This window comes from Hyperoodon ampullatus (assembly GCF_949752795.1).
Source record: "Hyperoodon ampullatus genome assembly, chromosome: X".
NCBI classification, from domain to species: domain Eukaryota; kingdom Metazoa; phylum Chordata; class Mammalia; order Artiodactyla; family Ziphiidae; genus Hyperoodon; species Hyperoodon ampullatus.
Genome location: NC_136913.1, coordinates 93712286 through 93723344, shown reverse-complemented (window position 1 = coordinate 93723344; position 11059 = coordinate 93712286).

The window sequence follows — 11059 nt, the reverse complement described above, 5'->3', positions numbered from 1 at the left end:
AAAGGGAACCAAACTACAGAAACAAGAGATTAAAAAATTATCCAAAAAGTACTATGTATAATTTTTATAGCAATAATTTTAAAAACCTAAGTGAAATGGATAATTCCCAAGAAAATAAACAACCAAAATTGGCCTAAGAAATAGAAAACTTAAATAGACCAATTAATCATAGAAGAATGTGAAATGATAATACTCTACCTCAAAAGTCACCAGCCCCAAAATGTTTTGTGGGAGAGTTTGACCACACCATCTAGGAACAGATTAATCAAACTTTACACAAAAATTTCCAAAGCAAAGTAAAAGAAGGGAAATGACGCCATACAGCTCTAGGCTAGTATAATCTTGATACCAAAACTGACAAGTAAAGGGAAAGAAATTATAGGCCCATCTCACTTATGAACGTAGATATAAAAATGCATAACCTTAATACCATAATCAAGCACAGGAAAACCATAGGCCATTATTTTTCAAGGGGATGCTGATGGCATTTTTGGCGGAACAATTCTTCATTTAGTATCCCTGACCCCTATCTATTAAATGCCAGCAGGACTTCCCACCACACACACACCAATAAATTGTGACAACCAAAAGCACCTCCAGGCATTTCCAAATGTCCCCTAGAGGGATGGTTAGCCCCTGGCTGAGGATCAGTACTATAGGCAATCTCACTTATGAACACAGATACAAAACTGCTAAATAAAAGATTAGTCCCTCAAATCCCAGAGTACATTAAAAAAGAAAAAAAAAACATCATTCCCTGACCTGATAGATTAATATTAGGAATGCAGGGAAGTTTAACACTTACAGATCTCTCAGTGTGGAACAGGACACCAACTCCTTACTTGGAAAATTGGCAAATACAGGGAAAGAGTTAAGCGTTTATCCTGTCTTTCGTATAGGAACTGTATTTTAGGCTTACCAAGTAGCCCTAGTAGAGGAGAGATAATTCTTCTTACAGAGGTATGCTAGCTAATAAATTCAGAAAGAATAATAGAATTAGAAACTTGTTATTTTGAAATCCTTAACGAAATAATTGACTCAGATAATAGTTATCAAATGGATGGTAAAGCCACTAGGTGAAAGGATGATGGAGAACTTTTACAATGACAGGATCAGACTAACACCACTTCAATCCAGTTTTAGTATCATTAAGAGTGAGACAGGAAAACATTATGTAAAAGAAAGTACGTAGTATCAACCACTAAACAGTCTTAACAAATAATAAGAACCTGAATCTAATCAAGCATTTAGATCCACCTTCCAGTCTACAGGAAATACAAGCAATACAGGAACAGATAAAACAGCACCTCACGGAAGTAATCAGCCAAATCCAGAATGTGGGAGAGTCTATAGAACAAATGGCAGGTTTCTTCAACAAACCAATGCCATGAAACTAAAAGGGAGGAGGTGTTCTGTCTTAGCTTTTTAAAAACTTAAAAGAAATCTAAGAGATATAACCTAATACAATGAGTTGTTAGTTGGGTCCTGATTTAAAGAAACCTCAATGGTAAAAACATTTTTTAGGACTTCCCTGGTGGTGCAGTGGTTAGGAATCTGCCTGCCAATGCAGGGGACACGGGTTCGAGCCCTGGTCCGGGAAGATCCCACATGCTGTGGAGCAACTAAGCCCATGCGCCACAACTACTGAGCCCACGTGCCACAACTACTGAAGCCCACACGCCTAGAGCCCATGCTTTGCAACAAGAAAAGCCACTGCAACAAGAGAAGCCCACGCAGTGCAACAAAGAGTAGCCTCAGCTCTTCCCAACTAGAGAAAGCCCGCGCGGCAACGAACACCCAACACAGCCAACAATAAAATAAATAAATTTAATTTTTTTAAAGTCTAAAAAATAAAACCATTTTTTAGACAATTAGAAAAATTGGAAGATATGCCAGGTATTAGTATTATAATGGCATTATGATTATATGAGAAGATGTCATGTTTGCTACAATTTTTTTGCTGAGGCATACTGAAATATTTAGGAGTGAAATCATATGATGCTCATGATTAGCCTAAAACATCCCAGCACAAAAGAGGGGAGGGGAATAGCTGAAACAAGTATGGCAAAATGTTGATGGCTATTAAAGCTCAGTTATGGGTGCATGGGGGTTTACTGTACTCTCTACTGTCATTTATGTTTGGAAATTATCATAATGGAAAGTTTTTAAAAAGCTATCAATGCATGGGCTTCCCTGGTGGCGCAGTGGTTGAGAGTCTGCCTGCCGATGCAGGGGGCACGGGTTCGTGTCCCGGTCCGGGAAGATCCCACATGCCGCGGAGTAGCTAGGCCCGTGAGCCATGGCCACTGAGCCTGTGCGTCCGGAGCCTGTGCTCCGCAATGGGAGAGGCCACAACAGTGAGAGGCCTGCGTACCGCAGGAAAAAAAAAAAAAAAAGCTATCAATGCAATTCAATGCATTAACAAGTTAAAGGGAAAAAACCTATATGTCCAACTTATAGGTGAAAAAGCAACTGATAAAATTTCATAGCCATTCTTGCTTTTAAAAAGCCTCAAAAGAGTAGGAATTAAAGCAAACTTACTTAACTTAATAAAGGGCAACTGCCAGAACCCACACTAAGAAGCATACTTGATGAAATTTTCGAAGCATTCCCATTAAAGGGAGGGATAAGTTAAGGATGTCTGGTATCGTTGTTACTATTCAGTCTTATACTGGAAGTCCTAGACAATGCATTCAGATAAGAAAAATACACGTGGTATACAGATTGAAGCCAGAGAGAAAACTATCAATATTTGCACATAATCTGTTTGCCAACCTAGAAAATCCAACAGACTCAATGAACAAACTATTAGAAAGAAGGAGAATTCAGTAAAGTTGTTGGACACAATTTCAAACAAAAAAGCAAGTTATCTTATATACCCTTGATTACAAAATGAAAGAAAAAATCCTATTAATAGTAGCAACAAAAGCTATAAAATATCTAGAAATAGCCCAAACAAGATATATTCAACACACGTATGGAGAAAATGACACGTTATTAAAGGACTTAAAAATCTGAATAAATGGAGAGTCATACCACATATATTCATATAAAGGAAGAGTTATTAATGTAAAGGTGCCAATTCTCCCCAGTTAAATCCGGAAACTCAATGCGAGGCCAACAAAAATGCCAATAAGATTCTATTTGGGTATGATAATTTGATTCTAAAATCCATATTAAAAAGTAAATATGCAAGAATAACACAAAGTTGAAGAAAAAAGATGACTTTCCATGTCAGATATCAAATGTTATAAAACTATAGAAATTTAAAGTGTGGTATGAATGCAAGTATAAATTACTGGATCAGTAGAACCAAATAAAGAATTCTGAAACAAACCTAAATATGCATAAGAATCTAGTATTGATTAAAGGTAGCATTTAGAAGTGAGTAGAGAAAGGAAAGAGGGAGGCATGTAGAAGGATATACATTGCAGCACATTTTATATTAGCAAAAAACTTGGAAATAATCATGACAACGGGGAAATGGCTAAATGAATTATAGCGTATCTGTTCTGTAGAATACTCTGAAACAGTGAAAAAGAACAAGTTAGATTTACATGTACTAACTTGAAAAGTTCTCAGACATTATGTTGGGTGAGAAGTAGCAAGTAGCAGAACAATACATATAAGCATGATAAAATTTATATATATATATATATATATTTAACATCTTTACTGGAGTATAAATAATTTACATTTTTAAATAACACTAAATAGTACTATATATATATATAGTGTGTGTGTGTGTGTGTGTGTGTGTGAGAGAGAGAGAGAGAGAGAGAGAGAGAAAGAGAGAGAGAGAAAAGGTCTGGAAGAAGCTAAGTCCAACAGTGAGTAGGGAGGGAGAGAATCAGGGAGGAAATCAATGATGATTAAAGGAGGCTTTAGCCTTCGCTGTAACATTCTAATCCTCTGAAAGAAAAATGTATTCGTGTGTCAATTGTGTAATTAAGTCAATAAATAAGAAATTTTAAAGCTGCATAATGATATGAATAAATTATATATGGTATAAGGACTTATTTATTCATATAAATGCATGGAAAGGCGATTGTAAGGATACTCACCAAACTGCTGACAATTAGTTTATTCTTTGTTTTGCTTTTTTGGGGGGCTGGGAGTGGAAGTAACAACTATAGAGGGGGCAGAAAAGGCAAGTTTCAAGATTTACTATCTCTACAACTGTGTACTGTTTCAATCTTTTACCATGAAAATATACTTATATATTATTGAGTAATTAAAAAATAAAGACATGGAAAAAGTCAAAGACACACTGTTAAGTGGAAAAAGCTAGTTGCTATATTATATATATAATTCTATATATAGAATAATGTATACATCTATTGTATTATATATGTGTACATACGTATTCTAATGCATAGAAAGAAAAATACAAATTGGACTTGCACAATTTATATACTTGTGTTGTTTGATTATTTTGTTCTAATGAGCATACAGTTGTGCATTACTTAAGAAATACTATGCTAATCATTTTGCAATATATAAACATATCAAAGCATTATGTTTGTAATATATAAACATATCAAATCATTATGTTGTTATGTACATCTTAAAGTGTACAATGTTATATATCAATTATATCTTAATAAAACTGAGGTGGGAGGAAGAAACATAGAAATACAGATTAATCTAGGACTTCCCTGCTGGTGAAGTGGTTAAGAATCTGCTTGCCAATGCAGGCAGACATGGGTTCAAGCCCTGGTCCAGGAAGATCCCACATGCCGTGGAGCAACTAAACCTGTTCGCCACAACTACTGAGCCTGCGTGCCATAACTACTGAAGCCCACATGCCTAGAGCCCGTGCTCTGCAACAAGAGAAGCCACCACAATGAGAAGCCTGTGCACCGCAACAGAGTAGCCCCCACTCGCCGCAACTACAGAAAGCCTGTGTGCAGCAAATAAAACCCAACACAGCCAAAAATAAATAAATAAATTTATTTTTAAAAAAAGAAACAAATACAGATAAATCATGTCATTCACCTAACCAAAACCCTTTAGTAGGAGTATTCCCAATGCTCCTAGGATAAAGCCCAACATAATTAAGGGGCCCTGCCATCCAGTCTCAGCTCCCAATACTCTCCCCCTTGCTTAATGTGCTCTAGCCACAGGAGACACCTTTCAGTACTTCAAGTCCCTTGCACATGTTCTAGCTTCAGGTCTCTGCACATGATGTTTGTTTCCTCTATGTGGAACAATTCCTCCATTCATCCCTCCTCTATCTCCTTCTACCCAAGCTGATCCTTCAGTTCTCGTCACTTCTTTAGGAGAGTCTTCCCTGCCATTCCAGACAGAGTCAGGTCCTCTTGTTATACGTACTTATAGAACGCTTATTTTTCCTTCATAGCTCTTATCTCAAATTGCAGCTTTCTACTTATAGGTGGGATTATTAATGTCTGTTATCACTCCTACTAGACTGTAAGCTCCATGAGAGCAGGACTCTTGTCTGTCTTGTTATAACCTGACATTTAGTAAGAGCTCAGTAAATAACTGTGAAATAAATCACTGCTCCCTGTTAATCAGGGTGAACCTTATCGGCACTAGCTCCATTTTCCTCTCCATTCCAACCCATGTCATCAGATAAGCAATCTCAATGGCTATGGATGACTCATCCAACACTCTAGCTTCATTGTCCCTTGACCTCCTCTACTTCTGCAACCTCTGACTACATGCCACTTCACATGCCATTTCTAGCTATTAGTGCCCTAGACCACCCGATAAACATGGAGCTGCTCCACTTCAGAATTTCTGAACTCCACTAACCCAATCTCTGGCTACAACCTCTTACCCTTATTACTTCTTGGTTCTCAGAATACCCACTCCTCATTCTCATCAAGATCTCCCATCCTTTGACTTCTGCCATTCTTCAGCTCATTACCACTTCATTGCTTAACTCCCTATCCAGTCTAGTGGCCATGGTACATCACTTCAGACACCCTTGCTAGCAGCCTCACTGCTCTAATCCATTTTAATCTGCCATTTACTGAGCTACTATGAGTTACTATGGGCCACTCTATATGCATTACTTCTGGAAGTTCTCACAACACCTATATGAGGTAGAGATCACCATTATCCCTTTTTACAGATAAGGAAAAGGATTCTTAAAGAGGTGAAGTAACTTGTGCGAGGTCACACAGAAAGTGATGGAGCAGGGTGCAGTTGGGATCTGAAAGAGATCTGTCTGACACCAAGGTCTGTGCTCCGAACCAGCAGGTTACTCTGTAGCTCAGAGGGAATGATAACTCTGACTGCAACACGGAAAATGAACAGGAGGGAAGCAGGCCAAGTGTGAAGGCTTGGCGACCAAGGCAGAAATCCAGGTGAGAGTTGATGGTGGACTAAGCCTTATCTCTCAGAACATCTCAAAAGATTCAAACTAAAAGCCCACTTACTTCAGGCGTGTGACTTTACAGGATGGATCTGGTGGGCTTTGGCTGAGGATGGCACAACTAGGTGTGCCTAGAAGAGACCAAAAAGAAAACCAGCAGTTTAATACATTCTTTCAGGATATAATTTCTACTTTAACTTATCTACTTACTTACTTATTTATATTTATACTTAAGGTATGATGACATTCATTAAATGCTTCCGTTTGCTGGGAATTTATTATAGTCTTATTTACACTTCCAACCACGCTGTGAGCTACTCTCCCATTTTACAAATGAGGAAAAGTGAGGCGCAGAAAGATGAGGGAAATTGCTTCACATCCCACAGTTAGTTAGTGATAAAGACGGAATCAGAACCCCAATCAGCGCGCTGCTCTCCTAGTCACTTACCCAGCCAAGGGCCAACCTTAAGGCCGCACTCCCCACACTACACCCGGGCCGGGCCGTGGAGACGCTTGCGGGTGCGGGGATCCGAGGACGCGCTGCGCTCCGACCTGAGGACCTGAGCAAGAGCAGGGAGCTGACCAGCACGTCTGAGGCCGGTGCCCAGATCTGGGCTGACCAGCCGGCCGGCTCACGGGACCCGGTTGCGAGGCCTGGCGCCCCGGCTGGATGGGGAAGGCCATGGGCCCCGGAGCGGCCGTACCCTGGGGAGCGACCCCGTTTCATACACCCACTCTGAGGGCGCCACCTCCCAAAGGCACGGTGACACGGCCTGGAAGCCACCAAGCCCAGGACGGGCCCGCAGAGAAAGGAGGCAACAGCTCGGTCACCTGTTCCGTTCCCCCGTCGCAGAATCACAAGACCCAGTGGCGAATACCTAAGTCACCTATTTGGGTTTTCTGCCCGACTTCAGCCACAGTCTGGGGTCTACGGATGGCCGTCCTTGGGCCCAGGAACCACCATGTGCTTTTGTTTGGTTTTTTGTTTTTGTTTTTTTCTTTTTGAGGAGATGATCGATACTTTTCCTTAGAATTTCAAACGGGTCACGTCCACCCTCCACCCGCCCTTCAAAAAATAAAAAAGTTAAGAATGCTGACTCGGAGCTGTCAGCCAGAGATGCTCCGATATCTTTACCTCAATCCCGCAAGCTCGCGGTGTCAGTCCCCACCCCCGGCGTCCCTCAGCATTCCTTTCTGTTCTCTCCTCCCCCCCCACGCACGCCTACACGCATGCACCCCACACGCACGGCCCCCCACACGCACGCACCCCCCCCCCCCACGGACGCGCCGCACGCACGCGCTAAGGTTCGCCACACACACCCCCATAAATTGCTGCAACCAGGCGCGTCCTCCCGCGCCTCTCCGCGCAGATGCGTGTTCCCCAAGTCCTGCGCCTCGACCCCCCCCTCCACACGCGCATCCTCTAGAGCTTCTCCCATCTCCCCTTTCCAGGGCGGGCTTTCCTCGTGGGCTGGCGGCCCGGCCCTCCCCGCCCCCCAGCTTCGCGGGCAGCGAGGTCCCTCCCCGGCGCGCTGAGCTCACCCCGAACGAGCCTGCGGCAGGCCAGTCCAACTGGGCCGTCGCTTCCCTCCTCGCATCCCAGGAGACACCGGGCGGGGTGTGGCACCTCCCACGCTCGGCCACCGGGGCCTTCGGACTACGGGGAAGCCAGCCACTCAGCCGGAGGGAACTCCCTCGATTTCCTGTCCCTCCCAACGGAGTGGGCGCTGGGGGGCAGAGTGGTGCGGCGGGAGGCGTTTCTTGTTCTCGCTGAGAAAAGCGCTCACCTGGTTCCCAAAGCCAGTTTGCCCTTCCTCTCCTTCCAGCCAGAGGGAAGGGAGAGCCAAGGTCTTGGGGCGGAGAAGGGGGAATGACTCAGAGAGGAGGCGTCTCAGAGGGAGGGGCCGGCCTGGAAAGGGGGGGGCATTGGGGAGCGGGAGGGAAAGGGGAGGAAAAAAGAGGATGGGAAAACCGCGGTGGGAGAGGTTTCGAGGGTGTCTAGCGCAGTCCTGGGAATCCTGCCTGGTCAACCCCGAATCCAGGAGCCACTAGGCTGGATCTTTTCCTAGGTGCTGGGCCCTGACTCCTTTACCCCGCGCCAAAGGCAGCCAGAGCCTTGCTAGCAACTACCGGGCAGCACGGAATCTTCTGGGCTGGGCAAGGGCACAGGAATTAACTCTTCGTGTCCTTTGGAGTCAATACTAGTAGTCTTTACCTCACAGTGTTGCTGGGAGAATTAAATTAGTTACTACATCTCAAGTGCTTAGAATAGTGTCAGGGACACTGTAAGCAATCAGTCAGTGATAGCTCCTATTATTACAAAGGTGTTCATTTGTTGGTGGTCTGTGTCACCTCTAGATTGTGAGTCTCATGAGGGCAGAGACTACATATTTTCTTTATCACCGAACTACAGCACCTGACACAAAGCAACTATCAATCAATTATTTGTTGAGTTAATGAATAAATGGGTGATTGAATGATAACTTGGACCAGTGGCTATGCCAAGACCCTCTCTGCCACGTAAGGGGTGCGTTTGTGGAAGTTTGAGGAAGAAGGGCTATGACTGGGAAAGGGGGCACATAGGACTCCTGTTGATTGCTATATCAAGTGACCTGCTCTGCCCTTGGAAAATGGAATGTCTGGCAGTTTCCTACATGGACGACTGTCAGACAGCTGACCTGAAATTTGAAACTGAGCTGTGGCTAGCCACATCAGTATTCGCATCTTGTACCGTTAGTAAGTAAAGAAGGAAGTGGGAGAGGGCTGAAGTGGAAAACTCAAAAATAATGGTGGCAAATGTTAAGTGGGGGAGATTGGTGGGGGGAGCTCTGAATGAGTCGAAGTGTGTATGGAGGAGTATAGTGACCCCAAAAGGAAATCTGATAGCGGTCCTAAAGTGACAGTCATGTTATCCACCTTTCTGTTCTAGTCATAGGGTTCCTGATGATCTGCCCTCATGGCCCAACATTCTTGGGGTAGGTATGCAGATTAGGCTCCTACCACTACATTCACTAAACTTGCATTTATGGAAATTAATACTGTTAGAGCTAGAAGGGACCTTAGAAATTACTCATACATTTCAATTCAGAGTTGAAAAACTAAGAGCCAGAAATGGATAGCAAAGGACTTGGGCTTTGGGATTCTCTGGCCTTGGTACTGAATCTTTCAGGGCCTGAATTTGTTGTGTGTCCCATTATTCCTTTAATTCCTGCCCCACCCTATCCCAAACCCCAAAGAGACTGAATGAAAGGACATAAATAGAAGGTCAGCAGAAAGGAGGGAGAAAGGAAGTTCCTCAACAGACTCTTACTTTACTTCCTTTTTTCCCCCTCCAGGGAAGGTACCTGGGCCTTCAGCTAACTGCTATAGAACAACAGCTCCACCACGGTACCCTGGAAAATGCGTTATCCACATAAACCCCGCAGGCAAAGCCCTGAACCACAGCTAATCTGAGTCTTGGCAAAATGCCTGTGACCCTCCCAGAGAACAAGAAGATAGGAGGCTTGCAAGAAGTTGCTTCAGGGCCATCTCCCACTCACCTCTGTATCTCTCCTCTCCCCTGGGAAACTGTCAAGAGACAGTTTTTCATCGCCTCCCACCTGCTGAGATCTGATGAGATAAGAGTCTTCCTGATTCATCCCACTCAGAAGAGAGCTACAGACTATAAAGGCATTTAGTTGCAGTCTAGAATTGGCTTCGGAGCAACTGGATGTCCCATAATTACCATTGCAGTCCTCTGCCCCCCCCTTTTTTTGTGTGGTTCGCGGGCCTCTCACTGTTGTGGCCTCTCCCATTGCAGAGCACAGGCTCCAGACGTGCAGGCTCAGCGGCCATGGCTCACGGGCCCAGCCGTTCCGCGGCATGTGGGATCTTCCTGGACCAGGGCACGAACCCGTGTCCCCTGCATCGGCAGGCAGACTCTCAACCACTGCACCACCAGGGAAGCCCCAGTGTAATTCTTTTGGTGCTTGGGATACGAACCACTAGGAGCAGGAATCTTTGACTACTTTTCCTTTCACTAATAAAATAAAAAACTGTTTGACTCTGAACGTGATTCATTGCATCTTTACCTGCTAAATGAGTTAGGCCTTGGACTCGCCTTGCCTTGTGTACTTGCTGCTTGCTGTGAATTTCACATTTCTGGTATATCACAGCACCCTCCCTTATCACTGAGGGGGTTGAGCTGAACAAAAAGATATGTACATCATAATGGCCTTTTCCTGCCACTGTACATCGGGAGAATCAGCCCAAAATCCATGTTTCTGGGACTTCCAATCTGGCGGGAGGAGTAGCAGATCCTCTTTGCCATCTAAGCACAAGTAGAGTGGGCATTTACATTCTGTTCTTTGAAAGACTCCTTTTGGCCCAAAATATGTTCCCAACAGGCTTGCCAGAGCATTGTTGGCTGACCCTTTCCAAACATGAAAATCTGAAGCTTGCCCCACCGCAGTCACCCCTAGGTTAGACAACAAAAGCATTGCCCCTGGAAGGTCCTTGTTAACATTTTCTTGTTTTCTGAGAAGGAAGGAAGAGGTAGAGTGAGGAGTTGGTAGAGATGTGAATTTTTTTTTTTTTTTTGGCTGTGTTGGGTCTTCGTTGGTGCATGTGGGCTTCTCATTGTGGTGGCTTCTCTTGTGGAGCACGGGCTCTAGAGTGCAGGCTCGGTAGTTGTGGCGCACGGGCTTAGTTGCTCTGCAGCACGTGGGATCTTCCCAG